Source organism: Amblyomma americanum, chromosome 9 (assembly GCF_052857255.1).
Source record: "Amblyomma americanum isolate KBUSLIRL-KWMA chromosome 9, ASM5285725v1, whole genome shotgun sequence".
Classification (NCBI taxonomy): domain Eukaryota; kingdom Metazoa; phylum Arthropoda; class Arachnida; order Ixodida; family Ixodidae; genus Amblyomma; species Amblyomma americanum.
This window is the reverse complement of record NC_135505.1, coordinates 83051613-83069287: the sequence shown is the minus strand read 5'-3', so window position 1 is coordinate 83069287 and position 17675 is coordinate 83051613. Positions and strand designations below refer to the sequence as shown.

General features: G+C 48.0%; 1 long non-coding RNA gene across 1 annotated transcript; it reads left to right on the top strand.

Moving 5' to 3' along the window:
- The first annotated feature begins 1712 nt into the window (after positions 1-1712).
- LOC144105247 (uncharacterized) lies at positions 1713-1973 on the top strand. The gene is made up of 2 exons (XR_013308734.1): positions 1713-1824; positions 1893-1973. It is a non-coding gene; the product is annotated as an uncharacterized LOC144105247 (long non-coding RNA).
- Positions 1974-17675: the final 15702 nt, after the last annotated feature.

The following is a 17675-nucleotide window of genomic DNA, read 5'->3' as shown; positions in this document are numbered from 1 at the left end:
GAATCAACAATTGCGCGCATTTGCAAGCTGTCTTGGCGCACAGGCTTTCTGAAACTCAGAATCCATTTCGTAGCGTGTCTTAGTCTTCGGGCTGAAGAAAGATTCAAGCTTGAAGTTTTGGAAAGCGAAAACAAGTGGGCGTAGTGGCACTTTTGCGAAACCCACTTCTATACTGAAGAAATAGCAGCGTCAAAATATAAGAGTTCATGCGTCGATCGTCAAGCGTCTGGTTGAGCCTTGTCGCCACATGAGTCATGACAAAACACTTTCTTCTCACTTCATACAACGGCATCTTTTGTGTGTAGTGCACAGTGCTCGTAAAAAAAACCAACAAAATACGCATATTAACAAGACATCGTCGGAGATCTGCGCAGCCATGTTATACTTCTAGTCTGCCATTCGTAAGAAGTAGCGCTCCCAGATTAAAGAGAGTAGATTGCCACATCAGATATGAAATAGGAGTGGCAATTCGCTGTACGCAAGAAAGAAGTTGTTTTAAAACCAAGGTAAAAGGTTTCAATAAGAAATCCGTTTCGTAGTTTTGAGAACTGCAAAAAATGCATTCAGCGGAGGATGTAAGCCCCAGTGTCCGACGTCTGTAGCATACAATGCCATGTACGTATAGCACATTTGTACAGCCGATCGCGTTCCTCGTTTCGTGTGCGGCCAAAGTATGGAAACCCTGGAAACCCTGCTACAATGTTTATGTAAATCCATCGAGTAGGTTGCGCAATTGCTGAAAATGTGTACTTCTCTAGAAAGAGTTTGCTCTAAAATAATATGCTTCTTACGCACTACCTTGCTATCGCTGTAACTGAAATGAGCCTCACCATGCGAATCCTTGAATTGCGGGTAATAATTGATGGTAATAATTCAGGGAAATAATAGTTCTGTTCTCTCAGAGATAAAGTACTTTACAAAGCGGAGATTATGCCTCCGGCGCATTTCACTGAAAATGCGTAGAAGAAAGCTCCATCCTTCTCTCGAAGGCTATAGGGCACAGTATTTTTCAGAAAAAAACACACATTTGTATTGAGGGTAATAATTGAGGGTAATAATAATTCCGTTCTCTCAGAGATATAATACTTTGCGTAGCGGAGATTATGCCTAAGGCGAGTTTCACTGAAAATGCGTAGAAGCACCATCCTTCTCACAAAGACTATAGGGCGCGGCATTTATGAGAAAAAAACACATAGGACTTGCACAATACGCATACATCTGGGGCCGTATTCCGAGTCTGTGTCAAAATAAAAAGCGTCATATTCTGTCGCAGCAGCAACACCGGATTGATCGAAACACCAGCAGCGGATGTCGGTTGCGTTGCGACTTTGATCGGCGGCGGGGTTTCAATGCGTTGCGGTTGTCGCAGCCGAACGTCCACCGTCAATATTGCGCTTTGCCGAGAAATTGAATGCGACTAACGCGACAGAAGAAAATATCAGCACAACTTTAGTTTCGCATCACGTTCCACTGTAAAGAGGTGAAATCAAAGCTCCTTTATTTTCGCAATGGACTTCAATAGATAATGACCATAGCTCAGGTCCCCTTTACTACACCGCCAAGGCTAGAGGTGTAATTAAAGAATATAATACTGTATTCAAGTACGCATGGCTTTGCAGTGTCATAAGGCGGCCGCTGCAGCCATCGGTCATCTGTGGTAAATAAAAGCTTGTTCGCATAATGCGGTGTTTTACGTTTATCTTTAGGGTAAAATAGAACGGAAAGGAACATTTGCATCATGCACTCTCTCGCTGCACAACGTGATCTCCTTGCCGTGCTGAACCAAGACGCCGTGACCAATTGCCGTCTACAACATCGCTGAACGTAAGTAAGCGCTGTTATCGGGCGGTTTTGAAGACTATAATTTACGTTTTTTCATTCCTTTTACACAGGCACTGCAAGAACAGCGAGATGCGGCTGATGAGTTTTGAAGTATTATGCGTCAAATAAATAAAATGGATGAGCTGAAAAAACCTTGCTGTGTTTCTATTCGCAGACTTCGCAGACGAAGTTTTCGTAGGTTTGCCATGAAACGAAGCGCAGGAACGCCCACACAAATGCCTGAAGACTTACTTGCAAGCTAATTGGCGGGCTGAATGCACAGCCACACAACCGCTGCTACCAAGAACCGTAAGGGGCGTCGAGAAACCAGCTGTTGCATTTGAGACATCTCTAGTAGTAGCGCATCGCTGGCGACTGACCATCCGTTCACGAGACAGGTTTCATGCTGCCTCAGATACACACGATCATGGTGCAGGGAGCTTCAAAAGGTAACAGAGAGTTCTATAATAGGAAACGCTCGTTTGCGCGCAGTAAATTGAAGCAATTTGCAGGACTTTATGCTTTATGCTACATCATTCAGTGTATGCAGACGAGATAACTCCGCTGATAGTGGTGATCCGATTTGAATGAAGAGAAAAATTTCGAGAACAATGTGGCCTTCGCGATCGGTTCCGGCAGCGCCCCGGAGGCCACAACAAACCGGTACTCGTTAGTGCTAGGAGTGACGAAATCGTCCAATGAAATAAAAAAGAACAGGCCAAATTTACCATCCATCTAATCTGGTATAGGCAAGAAAAGACGAAACGAAAGCCCCTTACCCAGCTTATAGCTAGCTCACGTGTCCAAAAACGCAGTAGCTTCGACGAGTTCACTTCGATGCGAGAAGCTCCGCTTCCAAGCGCGCCGCCATGTTGGCTGCCCTTGAGCATCTGCCAGGTGTTTGACATTCACGACGTCAGTTCCTTCGACCCTTTTTGCTGCATCCGAACCACCACACCCGCTTCCGGCAATTCAACCAATCAGGTTTGGCCGGTGCGGCAAATTCTGACGCTTTTGATTACGACACAAACTCGGAATACGACTCCTGCTTTTTACGTATGCCTAGCTTCCTCTTCGCCGCATTTACGCTGCCTCCGATTTTTAGGGCATGCTCGATTTTCTCCATGTTAAACTTCGTTATGTCTGCTACCTTGAGCTTATTTGTTAACTTCGATAGCTCTGCTAGTTCTATTTTGCCTCTAGGGCTGGACGCCGTCATGCTTTGCCGTTTTTTAATCAGATTATTTGTCTCATGAGAGAGCTTGCCGGTATTCTGGCGAATCATCCCACCACTTACTTCTCCGACCAACTCCGTAATATTTACAGTGAGATTATCATTCACTGCTTGAGCACTAAAATCGTCTTCGTCGCTTAAAGCCGAATATCTATCCTGCAGCAAAATCGTGAATTCGTCGTCTCTCCGTCTTGCCGCTGACTCGCTAATGGGCTTCCGGTTCACTACTTTCTTCCGTTCCCTCTTCAAATTCATCGCCTTACAATTCTGTGGTTGCTACACCGCACATTTACCGGCTACCTCCACATCCTCCAGAATGCAGGGTGAACGAATAGTATGAAGACTATTTCATTTTTAGACTCACCTTTGGGGCTGTTTCAGGTCCACTTTCTGTCGTTTCGTTTGCGAAAGAAGGCATTTATGTTCCGTAAATTATTTCCACCTGCGAACTCTACTAATATCTCTCCCCTACTTTTCTTAGAGCCTATCCCATAGTCGCCTACCACCTTGTCGCCAGCTTGCTTCTTGCCCACCCTCGCATTGAAGTCGCCCATTAGTAGACTCTACAGTGATTTTACTTTCTTCATTGCCGATTCCACGTCACCATAGAAGCATTCAATGATCTGGTGATCATGGCTGCATGTAGGCGCGTAGGCCTGCATCACCTTCAGCTTTTATTTCCTATTTAGCGTAATTACAATAGCTGCCACCCTCTAGTAATAATATAGAGCCTCTCTATATTGCCAACTATATCCTAATTGATGACAAATCCCACACCTAATTGTCGTCTATCCGCTAATCCGATATAGCACAGTATGTGCCCGCCCTTTAGTACAATAAACGCCTCACCTGTCCTCGTAGCTTCACTGTGTCCTATGTCTTCCCATTTAATGTTCGCTAGTTGCTCGAGCGGCACTGCTAGGTTATCCTCACTGGATAAGTTTCTAGCGTTAAACGTTGCCTGGTTCAGATTTTAATGGCGTCCTGTGAGGAGCCAGTGATTCTTAACATCCTCCGCTACGTCGCAGATCTGTCCGCCGCCTTGATCAGTTGCTCCGCAGCCACTGGTGAGTGATGGGCGATGGTTAGGTGGTTTTCTGATAGAAAGTTGTGGCCAAGTACTATACCAGGGTGGCCAAATCCTGATCTGGTGAGGGAGTGCGCTGTCGGTTCTGGTCACCGAGATTACGCCGCACCCCAGCCCTGGAAATGCCACTCCATCGACACGCGGAGTTTTTTTTTCAAACCCGGTGTAGAATTGCCTGGCTCCAGGATTCGAACCCCGGTCATCTTGCACGTGAGGCAGATGCTCGACCACTTCGCCATCGCTGCATCCCCAATGCCTCTATGCTCTATGTAGGCCGCCTCTATATAGAAGAAAATGAACCAACAATTGAAATTAGAAGAACCGCTCTTACTTGAGCATAATATACTTAAAGTGACGCCTCTTATGTACACATCTACTTTTCAGAAGTGCCGAAGCGGCCTCCTAGAATATTTTCGAAAATGTAACCCTAAGTTGCCATGGCAAGGGTCTTGCAAGTTGAAAATATGTGCGAGAATCTCGACCTACTGGAAACATTACCTTCCAAGACAAGGTCCGCTACATCCATGGTACAGCCTTCCTGGAACCTGAGATTTAACTCATACACAGTTCTGCAGAAAACAAACTCTACATCATTTCATAAAAGAAGTTCTTGAGCTCAAGGAACAGTACAGGAACTGTACAGTAGCTTCACGAACTGTTATGCCGACGATTTAAAGCCAGACGTTTAGGTTGGAAGCGAATTGGTACGAGCGGATTGGGAAGAAACAGTAAGCCTTCCAAAGTGTGCTTCTGTCCTCACTGTATAATCTTACGGAGTGGGTGTGGCCGTAGACCAAATAAGCGAGAGCCTGACATTCAGTATTACATACACAAAATGGTTAATCCTACTTAGACCTCTTCGCTTTAGAAATGCAATTACTATTACTCCGCTATTTGGTGACATCACACAACGTGTAACAATGGCCGCACGTCAAGTAGAAAACATGAAACTGTGCCGGGTTGTGTGTCTGGTCCGAATAAACAGAGCGAGAGAGCAGAATTTTGCGATGCCCAAGCTCATATCGAGTAGCAGAATAATAAAATATTCCCTTTAAAGGAACTGAAGACTGATCAAAGCGAGTCATGAGATTATTACGGAACTTAAAAGATCACGGCTCAAACTGTAAGAATTGACGCTCCCATTTCAAAGAAACTACCACTTAAAATTTTGATTCGGCATTGAAAACTGCATTAAAAGCTATCTTAATTGGCGAAACTCGCTAGTATAAGTGACTCCACCAGATGACCAAGTCTTGGTGAAATATCACTTAGTTGTTTTGTGTGCAACGTGTTTTCTTCTTTAGGGTTGTTCATATTCCTTATTATACTTTACAATCCCTAGAATGCGCACTACGATGGATGAAATATGGAGCACCCTTCGCATCGTCCGCCATGCGCCATTAGCTTTTCTAACTCTATGGCACCACAGTGTCTTGACTAACAAGGGCAAAAAAAAAGCGCTAAATTTAACTCAAAGCACACAAAACGGCGGACAGGCTCTTTCCGTCTTTCTGTGTGGTTTGTATTAAATTTAGCTCTGCTTTTACGCTTGTTAGACAATGCTACATTAACCAGCACAGCAAGAGGTACTGTTAAAAAGCATTTTGAATTTCTTGGAGAGATCTGCAACTACAGCCTTCTAAAACTTTGGTCAAGAAGCCGTAAATTACTATTCCGCAATAGCTGTGGGTGTGGAGACTGCTATGGGCGGTACTCTATATCCTACAATTATCTTATTACTGTCTCGAGGGTAAAATTTGCATTAAGTTTAGCCACAGCTAGGAATTTCGTCAAAGTAAAATCGCCATCGCGTCCGCTCAAAACTGTTTCCAGCATCGGCATTCATAAAGACGGCCGCATGCACTTATTTTAAAATTCTTGGTAAAAATTTCAAACAGCGTTTTCTGGAAAAACCATTGCGGAATACAATACCTTGGACAGAACGCTTCCCGTTGTGCCCAAAAAAACCGCGGCCTGAAAAATCAGTGTGCTGGCCTTGCTGTCCAGTTGCTAGTCACCGCTTGTCCATATTTCTTGTCCGTCGTCGCGGCGCGGTTATTAGTTCCTCAATTATGAACCAGCTCGCCAACTTTTCGGTTCTCCTGGACTTAAGGATTTAATTTATTTAGTACAGCATAAAACAGGAAAAAACAATTGCAGCCTGCTTCAAACCAGAAAGTCAATGGAACAGTAAAGCTGGTAAAGCTTGTTTTAAGTCAATGGAACTTTTGCACACACTTGAACGTTTCAGGAAATGGATTTTCTGACTTTTTTGCATAGGTACACACACTTCAAACATACCTTCGTAATAAAAACAAGACAAGCCGTATTGTGAATCATGACGAGGTGGGCTAACAGTAATCCATGTTTTAATTTCGTGGTGCGAGAAACGGAACACTAAGAAAAAAAATTTTGCTGCGTTTTACAATGAACATATAACATTTCATCCAGCATTGCTCTTAGCGAAAATGGTCCTCTTGGTTTGTCATGTATTTTTAGGTTTTCAAAAGATGCAAACGTGATAAAGTATCAATAGAAATCTAAAAGTAAAGTAAATCAACAAAAAAAATTTTCAGCACATCTTTCGCGCTTGATAGCCTGAGTTATGTAGCGATTAACATCGCGGCACAGCATCTCTCACGCCAGCGAGCGCGAGCTTTGAACACTGCGCTCTGGCGAGCGCGACATCGAATGCCAGAGAGGTCTCGAGGTCGGCAAGCAGCTCGGACGCTTCGACCTTCAGCTGGCTAGGCCTCGCTTCATCGCTTCCTGTCGTCCAGCGAAATAAATGAGGCCGCTTCCGCGCCCACAAAGTGTCATGCTCGGAGGTGGCATTAGAAAAACCACTAATTAATGGCGAAGTGTGTGGGTGGCATATACGTTGGAAAACTCGTTGTAGATGTGTAGTCCGACGTGAGAGGCCACGGTGAAATGGGCGTCTGGGAGGACTGGGGACGCAGTCGAAGTGCCTTGGCTTGCAACAGACTGTGCGATGGCGGCCTCTGGAGGCGCGCTTGGCTCTAAGAAGCGCGGGTGAGTTGGCTCATATCAAGCGCAGGAGTGGTCGTGACAGGTAGCGGCACTGCGGAGGAAGTGCCTGAAAGGGGGGGGGGGGGGGCACAGGATCACAGCTGGCAAGGTGCGGCAAGAGGTCAGGGCAACAGGTGGGGAAAAGTCGATAGTTGCCGGAAATCCGACGACGTTGGACGAAGAAGTCGGCCCTTGGACAACTCGGGGCAGTTGCAGAAAGTTCAGCTTTGTGAGCTGATAAGGGTCGACGGGGGCTTTGGAGGGCGGTGCACCACAGTAACGGAGGACCACCTCTCGCAGCTGGTCGTACGGGCGATCACCGTGTATTGCACTGCAAAGCCGGTCCAGGCAGTCATGTGGCAGCGTTGCTTTTAAGAGAGTGTAGCGTTTGCCCTTGACGAACACGTTGTTTATGAAGAAACGAGCCTCGACTTTCGCAAGATGCGCGGGCATCGTAATGGGGAGGTGTCGGGCTGAGGTCAGTACCGGAAAACCTTGAGGCGGCGAGCGCAGGAGCTGTTCCGAGCAATGCGGCTCTGATGGCATGACTTCAGGGAACGGATGTGAGGGGAACACCAGCGTGACGCCGTAAAAGCGGAGTGCGGCACCTTTGAGAGCGTGGTAGTTGAGTTCCGCTGCTGGCGGAAGGGCTAGACGAGGGAATCCTCCCGGCGGTAAGGCCTCACGGATAAGGAGGGCCTGTGCTGCCGGTGATGCGACGCCGTCAAGGTTGAAAGTCGCTTCCGCTTGGTAGAACCAGACGGCTGGATGGGCTTCGTAGAACGGCGGAAGACCTACCATTGACTGGCTAGTTCATCATTCGCTGCCAAAGCTATGGTGTGGCGTACGTGCGGGAATCTAGGAGCGGCGAAAGGCTGGAATTTGGGAACGGTCGCCTGGGCCACTTGGGAGGATTCGGTGGCTGTCCGTGGCCACAAGAAATGTGGGCGCGGAGGCAGCCATATTTATTTCGCTGGGCGACGGGAACCGATGCAGCGAGGCCTAGCCAGCTGAGGAACGAAGCATCTGAGCTGCTTGCTGACCTCGAGAGCTCACGCCCGCCAGAGCCCAGCGTTCATAGCTCGCGCTCGCTGGCGCGAGAGGCGCGATGCCGCTGTAATGATCGCTACAGTTACTTGAGTGCCATAAAACTCAACACAACACAATTTCATGTCGAGCCATTTTGGACAAAAGTTTTGCAAATTGCAAAATTTTAAGATACTTTTACGATGATATTGAAGGTAATGGTCCATTCTTCTGATATGTCGCAAAATCTTTCTTTTAAACTGTTTCCATCGGTCGCATCGAACAATTAAGCGACGCCCGTTGTGAACAAAAAATCTGGATTGATCGATAAGGTGGCTACGTCACACGTGAAGCAGTGATCTTGAAAACTGATGAAAACTTTAGAAAACTGGTTATTAGAAGGCGGGCATCACAAAATTCCCATAGAAAACCAGGGGAACGTTTTTGACGATAGCAGAAACGTTAATATAAAAAGAAAATTCACGACTTCGATTGTGTTATCTCTACATATTTTATTGTTATAGGGAAATCATACATTACATAAAAATATTGTGTTCATAAATGGTTTACCGCTTAAAAGTGCTTTTGTCCAGAATTGGTCGGTATGGTAACAATTAAATACGCTCAACTTTATCTTTCGATCGTTGCCACACTTTCGATACGAGCTGATAACACTTCACATACGATCTCAATCATTGGCTACCTCGCTATTAGTGCCATATTAAACCACTAAATTTCTCTCATAACTGTAACGCCTCCTCTTTAACACCATATGCCAGCCTTTACTCACGCACGAGTCGCGACGTGACACCGAGCTGCTAAACCTTATAGACTATCCTGCATGCCTATGGCTCACGAGGAAGTTTTAGCCGCACAATTTCCAGAGATATCAAACAGTTCCACGTCTCTAGGTTCATTTGCGTAGCATTGTGGTGCTCGGCAAGCTGCGCAGCACATTACAAGTGTGCATGATGAAACAAGAATTGCAATGTGCTTAAGGGAACGGCACAGCATAGCCACCGGGACGCCGCATGGTGTGGAAGGAAACAAAACGCAAGCTCAGTGAACGGGCATAGCACTTGTTGACGAAGCACGCAAAATATTGCGTCGTCTTGGCAATAAAACGCTCAACTCTACGTACAATAACTGGAAGGAACCTGTGATACGGTGTAGCTAAGAGCAAGGCTGGCTTGAAATTCCATGCAACAGCCTGGTAGCTATAAGATGTTAGTGCGAAATTGGTTCGCGCCCCCGTTTTACTAGGTACTCGTTAAAAAATTGACATTGACAAAGCGTTACACCATGATGTCTTTTTCGCTAACTTAAACGATTGCTATTACGCTGTGCAACGTGTAACGGGCGTGAACTGAGTGTTACTTCGCTTCCATCCTCTTTTTGTGCTCAGATGGAATCATCCGAGATGAAGCGTCGGGCTCGAGACAGTGAACGTGGCGCTAAGGTACCGTAACGCAGGCTAGTATACCCAAACCAGTGTCGTATCGTTAAGCAGAAAAACCGGTTTGGAAGCCGGCAACTCGCCGATTCCACTAATTTATTGCTTTGCCCGACTATGATGAAACGCGAAGAAGGCAACTGAAATGGCACGAGAAGAACGACAGATTTGTGTAGGGGAAAAAAATAAGCAAAACAGATTTATTGTTCGACGGAGCAAAAATCGCTTCACAGAATTTTGAAGCGATTCCCCCTTATGTAATGCCCCATTTGGGCCTTTAAGGGAAAATAAATGATGATGATGATGATGATGATGATGATGATGATGATGATGATGATGATGATGATGATGAATTGTTCCACAGGCTTGAATTCTTCGCATAGGTCTCTATAGTTTTCTTCTGTTGTTTTTCCGTCGTAAGTTTCTGGTTGCGCTTCGCTTGAAGCTGACAGTGGATTCCACGTACGTGAAGGGTTAAGGGTGCAGCCGAGAGTTTCCTGCTCTGCATGAAGCCGACATTATCGTTGATATTTCCGATAGACTTGATAGGCTTCTTGGGATTTTTGTCCAACGTGGTTGCATATCAACACCCTTCTGGGGAAAAGTGTAACTCCGCACCTAACATGGATGTATAATGAATGTTGCAGGATATCCCGCCACGTAATATAAAGAAAGTTTTCGAGGTTAAATGCAGTATGCTTGGGACACACTAAAACCGGTCTGGGCCGACGTCTGAAAACAGGTAAAAAATATCAGCTGTTAAAGTTGTTGCCATATTTATAATATTCACACAGGAGTGCCTTTTGAAATTAGAGACATGTTTTGACAGGTAGTAAGCGCCATATCTGTTTTTAAAATTTAAAAGACACGGTAACCTTTGGCGCTGTGATCCTAATATTTTGGCCATTTTTCGCGCATTTAAAAAATAGTGCGCCTACTCTGCGCATACAGCGCTCCATAAAATCGCGCCCGGCCGCGGAGCACGTTACACGTGACCTTCACCTCAGTGCCTCGGTAGGAGAATTAAGAAAAATCGTGCGGCGTGGGTAGCGCGGGGAAAACAGAGAAGTCCACGTGGCATTACAGGAGCGATGTGGCACGATTTGCGGGACGTCGCTCTCCGTGCCGAGTCAGCGCGAGATTTTAAAGCTACAACGTTAAGGACCTCGTATCGCAGAAAAGCTGGTGTCGGCGTTGTAACACGGGAACTTCAAAAAATAAAATATTGTGGGGATACAGGAAATCGGACCGTTTTCTTTCAGATGGCGAGTTGAGCTTGCGCAGAACGCGCTACGAAGCCTCCTATTTTTCTCAATTGCATGAAAATTGTGCCGAAAAGAAATCTAAGCATGCTTACACCCCAAAAAACTAGGCCACAATACCCATCCAGGACCCCACCTTCCAAAACATCGAAAGTCAGGGAGACACATACATGCATTCAGACAGGGGAGCGACCTTGTATATACTTCCCGCAGCATATACTACCCGCACTAGTGCACATTGCTCACGAAACAAAGATTTCGGCGTCCGTGGGGTTTCGGCGTGGCGGCCATTTATGCGGCTTTTCGAGAGACTGAATAGTCCCAGCAACACAAAAAGGCCATATGGCAAAACGCAGTTTTTCTCCACTGGCTAGAAACGGACACTGTAGGGTGTGATGTCAATGAACTTCTTAATTGTTCATTGTAGTATGTCCCAGAAGATCATACCATCAGTGCACAGAATAAAACAATGGTCAATTGTCTCTGGTGTATATCACAGGCGGCAATTCATTGCCCATGGCGCAAGCATCTCCTTAGCATGAAGCCATGCCTTCACAGGCAGCGTGGATGTGTACACTTTAAAGCAGAACGTTTATGCACCAGAAGAAATGCACATTCGCCTAACACGTTTTTAAACACTGCTGTCAAGAAACTCGAGGAAAGGTTGCCGATACAACGGTACAGGAAACACCATGTATGTTCCTGAGTCATTTGTCTTCTGGAGAGGCTACGCTAGTAGTCTAAAGAAAAGTGCACAGTTAGGAACTTGAAAGTGTCAGCAACTTCCTTAAAAGGAATCTCCATAAAGGCCCTCACACGCACTGACACGCCTATTAAGCGCAGGTAATAAAAAAGGGTGTATTGCCGATTTAAAAAAAACGCGAAAGAACACGATGCACGAATAAGTAAACAAGGCCTATTACAAGACAGTAGAGAAAGACGCATGGTTTTCATTGGGAAAACCATACGAATGTTCCAGATATATTGTATATCTGCGGCACTTTGTTCTTTGCACAGTGGAGCACCTGCAGCACATAGGGAAGTTTTGGTAATAAAAAATGTTGCAGACTTGAGCTTGAGCAAACACTGACAAGTCCCTACCCATCCAAGCCTGGGTTTGTCGCAACATGGAGATTATGTGTGAATCCCAGCAGGCTCCACTGCTCCGAATTTCGCGAAGAGGAACCCCTAGGTACTGATGGGTCCCGCAGTTCAGCTCATGCCACCAAAATGACTTGGCGTTGTGCCCCAATGACCCAACCAAAAGCCTTTGAATTTTTCTAAATTAAGAGCCGCAATTAATACCTCAAGAAACCATTTAGCCAAATGTAATGCCCTAAGCACATTCTTGTTTGCCTAGGCTAAAATCATAAATTCACATTGTGCCAGGGAGAAGGCACGCATAGTTGCGTTGTTAATATTGCTTAGGCAAACGGGCTCAAGTATTAGGGCAAACAACAAAGGCAATAATGGAGAGCCTTGGCGAAAAACAATTTCAAAGGAATAGGTTTGGTTAGCTCTTCGTTAAAAATTATCCTTGTATAGAACTCCATATAGCACAGTCTGATGCCCCTAAGCAAAACATCTCCAACATTTGTATGGTCTAAGACCGCAAAAAAAATCGTGACGAAGTTTAATTAATACCTTTGCAAGGTCAGTCTGAATTAGAGCTATTTTCCTGGTCTCATCTCATCCTGTCTCCAATACTGAACGTGCGATGTGAATATTGATTTGGATGCTGCAGCCTCTGATACCACCGACCTGATGCGTGCCTATTAAGTCAGCGACAACAAGGTGCAGACGATTCAAAAGAGAGAGAGAGAGAGAAAGAAAGACGGAAAGGCAGGGAGGCTAACTAGGCAGCGCCCGGTGTTGCTAATGGGTTGCAAGCCCCAAGGGTAGCGTTGGCCTGGCGGCCTGGGGCAAAGCTGGAAACATCCGAAGGTCCCGGCAAAGGATGAGTCGACTGGCAACAGAACAACTTGTTTATTCTGGCATCGCAAAAGAGCAGCCGGTCAGGGCGACCACGTTACTCGCAGGAAGAAATCGAAGTCCCTCTTTGGCGTCCGGGGCAGCTCTCTTTATATACCCTCGGAGTCGAGGGCAAGAAGGAGCGGCTTGGGATGAGTCGCACAAGACGGCGACGCATGAACATGTTCAGGCGTGACGGGCGCGTCCGCCAGGCCGGCGCCGGTCAGACCTCCTCGCCTCCCAGTTGGGGAGCTCCTCTCCCCGGCTGCCGCGCTTTGACAAGCGTGGGCAAAACATGCACACACACACACACACACGCACGCACGACGACACGTGGCACTGAAACCTGCCTGGACGCGCTTGGCGGGAGGCGTTGCGGCCGCGATGAACGAAGCCGCGGCGTCCGTTGCATCCGCGCCGGCTATACCGCGCGTCGAAGGCGAGACGTAACAGACCGCCCCGCCGGGAGAAGGAGATCCCGATGGTCAGGGGACTGCATCCGCTGTCCAGAGGGATGTCGCTCGATGATGCTCGTAATCGAAACCGATCGTCCCTCGACGTTGCTTGAGCGCAGCGCACAGAGAAGGCCTCGTTCTCGGGTTCAGGATCACATAGGACACTGCAAAGTCACTTCGGGAGAGTTGCCATTTTTGTGCTCGTTCCCAGCAAGCGTTAGAACTACGCCGAAACGCAACCGCTCAGTCAGCAAGCACGAGACAACCCTCACTAAGCTCTGCCAGGCTCTTTCCCCTTTTATACTACTGCCTAGTTCCTTACAGTAGTCAAGCAGCACTCAGAACGCGTCCACAAATTGGAAAATTGCACTAGAAAGCACATAATCACTTTGAAACACTAAACAAAAGCAATATGTTAAAAATCCTGCCTCAGGAAGAAAACATCAGTAACCAACAACTTTGAGGCGGATTCCTACGTTAGGGGCTTCGACTTAAGCCATCGGCGTTACCGTTGAGACTCCCCTTTTTGTAACGCACCTCAAAGGAATATTGTTGCAAAGCGAGGCTCCAGCGCAGGAGGCGGCCATTTTTGGGAGATATGGTCTGCAGCCATTGGAGAGGGCAGTGATCCGTCTCAATGATAAACCTCGAGCCTGCTAGGTAGCATGACAATTTCTGAACGGCCCACACGAGACACGCACACTCTTTCTCGGTGGCGCTGTACGCCTGCTCACGACAGGTCAGCTTACGACTAGCATACAGGACGGGGTGTTCCACTTCTCCATTGTCCCTTTGGCACAGTACAACGCCCATGCCTCGCTCACTAGCATCGCACTGAACAACGAACCCTTTGGTATAGTCTGGCGATCGTAGCACAGGCTGGCTTGTTAGGGCGCTCTTTAGGGCGCTAAAAGCTCTCTCCTTTGTCTCGCTCCAGACGACTGTTTGGGGCTCTGTTTTTCTTAGAGCATCCGTCAGGGGAGCCGCGATATCGGAGTACCTGGGGATGTACCTCTGATAGTAACCGGCGACACCCAAGAACGACCGAATATCGGTCTTCGTGCGCGGTTGCGGGAAGTCTCGCACAGCGGCCACCTTTATTTCAGAGGGGCGGCGACGACCCTGTCCAATCACGTGACCGAGGTAGACAACCTCGGCCTGTGCTAATTGGCACTTGGGAGCCTTGACTGTCAAGCCCGCTTCGCGCAGGCGGGTTAGCACTGCCCGCAAGTGTGCCATATGCTCAGACCAGGATGCGGAGAATATCGCTACGTCGTCTAAATACGGTAAAGCAAATTCTTCCTGTCCCCGCAACACTTTGTCCATGAGGCTTGAAAAGCAGTATGGCGCGTTCTTCAAACCAAAACTCAAAACTTTAGGACGGAATGTTCCCATTGGTGAAATGAACGCCGCATACCTACTAGCCTCCTCTGTAAGTGGAACCTGCCAATAACCCCTGACAAGATCTAGGGTGGAAATAAACTGAGCGCTACTAACTTTCTCAAGGCGCTCCTCGATGTTAGGGATCGGATAAATTTGATCCTTAGTGATAGAATTAAGCCTGCGGTAGTCGACGCAAGGACGAGGTTCCTTGCCCGGTACCTCAACTAAAGCCAAAGGGGAGGTATAATCACTCTCACCCGCCTCAATAACACCGAGCTGTAGCATTTTCTTTACCTCAGCCTCCATAATATCGCGCTGGCGGGGTGACACCCGGTACGCCTTGGATCGTACTGGCTCTGGGGAGGTAAGTTCTATATTATGAGTAAGGACAGAAGTCCTACCAGGCCTCTCAGAGAACTGACGTTGAAACTCTTGTAAGAGTTGGTGTAGTTCGGTTTTCTGCTCAGGCGACAGCGGTGCTTTACTGAGTAAGTCACTAATGACCTGATCAGTGTCTTCCCTGTTCGTCACTGAGCTTAGTCCCGGAAGCTCGACCGGAAGCTCTTCTAACTTTCCCTTGTCGGGCATTTCCTCTCCAGTACCTGGTGCCTTCAACGCTACAGGCTCAATTTTATTCAGTTCGGACGTGCTCTGAATATCAGCTTGCTGCGCCTCCGACCCTTTCTCATTGTTCGACAACGTCGGCCCCGCAACTACCGCCTTTGCAGCGAGCTCCCGAACTCTCGGTCTGGTTAAGGCCTGAACGCTAGCCTCACCAAACAAAAGCCCCTTCTCGCGCAGGAGGTGATCGGACCTGTTCGAAAATAGGTACGGGTACTGGGGGGGCAGCCTAGATGACACTACGGCCTCAGTCTCAAGTGCTCCGAAAGGTCCTTCAATAAGCACTTTTGCTACGGGCAGACACACGCTATGAGCTTCCACGGCTTGCTTGATCCATGCGCACTCGCCCGTGAACATATCGGGTTCTACGTAAGAGGGGTGAACTACATCCATTGTAGCTGCGGAATCACGAAGCACTCGGCACTCTTTCCCGTTCACGAGGAAGTCTCGCATGTAAGGCTCGAGAAGCTTCATGTTCTCGTCAGTGCTACATAATGACAAACACACGACTTCTCTTTTTGTTTCTGGACACTGCGCCGAAAAGTGACCCGGCTTCTGGCACGTATAACACACGCGCGCTTGCCTCGCCTCGAACCGCTTTCTGCGTTCGGCTTCGGCTGCCGCCGTCTCCTTACGTTCGGTCGGACTGCTTTCACTCGCATCCGCACTACGCGTGTCCCCCCTTGCTCTCATGGGTGTGAACTTCGGCCTGTCAGACTTGGAGCCAAATTCACCCTTTTGACCGTCCTTAGCTCCGCGAGCCCGACGCGTCACAAACTCCTCGGCTAGCTCGGCGGCTTTAGCCACTGTACTAACGTCTGGCCTATCCAAGACCCAATACCGCACGTTCTCAGGTAACCGACTATAAAACTGTTCCAGCCCGAAACACTGCAGAATTTTCTCGTGGTCACCAAACGCTTTCTCTTCTTTGAGCCACTCCTGCATGTTTGACATAAGCCTATAGGCAAACTCTGTATATGACTCATTTCTGCCTTTTTCATTTTCCCGAAACTTCCGACGGAACGCCTCCGCTGACAGCCTGTACTTTTTTAGCAGACTCGATTTCACTTGGTCGAAATCCTCTGCCTCCTCTCTCTTCAAGCGAGCGACTACGTCGGCCGCCTCGGCGGGTAACAAAGTGAGCAAGCGCTGTGGCCACGTTTCCCGAGAGAACCCCTGCTTCTCGCACGTTCGCTCAAAGTTAACCAGGAACAAACCAATGTCCTCTCCAAGCTTAAACGGCCGCATCAGGTCAGTCATTTTGAACGACACCCGTTCTCCTGCACCGTGTGCCTGACTTCCATTACGAGCGCGTTCCATCTCTACCTCGAGACGCTTCATTTCCAAAGCGCGCTCATCTTTCTCTTTATCTTTTTGATCTTTACGTTCGCGCTCGTCTTTCTCTTTTTGCTCTTTACGCTCGCGCTCCTCTTTTTGCTCTTTACGTTCGCGCTCGTCTTTCTCTTTTTGCTCCCTCTCCTCAATGGTCTCAAGGCATTCCGACAGCTCGTCATCCTCAGCCTCCAACTCAAGAATAGCCCTTAGCAGTTCTGGTTTTCTGAGTTTGTCTGAGACATCCAGACCCAACTCTCTTGCAAGCTCCAGCAATTTCGGTTTGCGCAACGACTTCAAATCCATGGCTGCTCCGAATGCTGCTTTCTCTACTGCCTACTATTGTCTTGCCGCAAACTAACCCGGCAGCAACGACAACACAATTACCAGCTCTGTTTCTGACACTAACAAAAGCCTGGCAAAACTCAGAAGAAGAAAGTCCCGCACTCACCAAACCTCGCAGCCAAGAATTCAGCGCAGTCGTTCCGCTGCAGGCAACCAGTCATCACACAGGGCTCGTTGCACTGCTCCCGGATGGTCGTTGTGCTGCTCAGCATACAGTTGACCGCATATCTTCGCTGCTGGCCTCCGTTGTCGGGATCTCACCGCTGGCAACCAGTTGTTGCATTTGGGTTGCAAGCCCCAAGGGTAGCGTTGGCCTGGCGGCCTGGGGCAAAGCTGGAAACATCCGAAGGTCCCGGCAAAGGATGAGTCGACTGGCAACAGAACAACTTGTTTATTCTGGCATCGCAAAAGAGCAGCCGGTCAGGGCGACCACGTTACTCGCAGGAAGAAATCGAAGTCCCTCTTTGGCGTCCGGGGCAGCTCTCTTTATATACCCTCGGAGTCGAGGGCAAGAAGGAGCGGCTTGGGATGAGTCGCACAAGTCGGCGACGCATGAACATGTTCAGGCGTGACGGGCGCGTCCGCCAGGCCGGCGCCGGTCAGACCTCCTCGCCTCCCAGTTGGGGAGCTCCTCTCCCCGGCTGCCGCGCTTTGA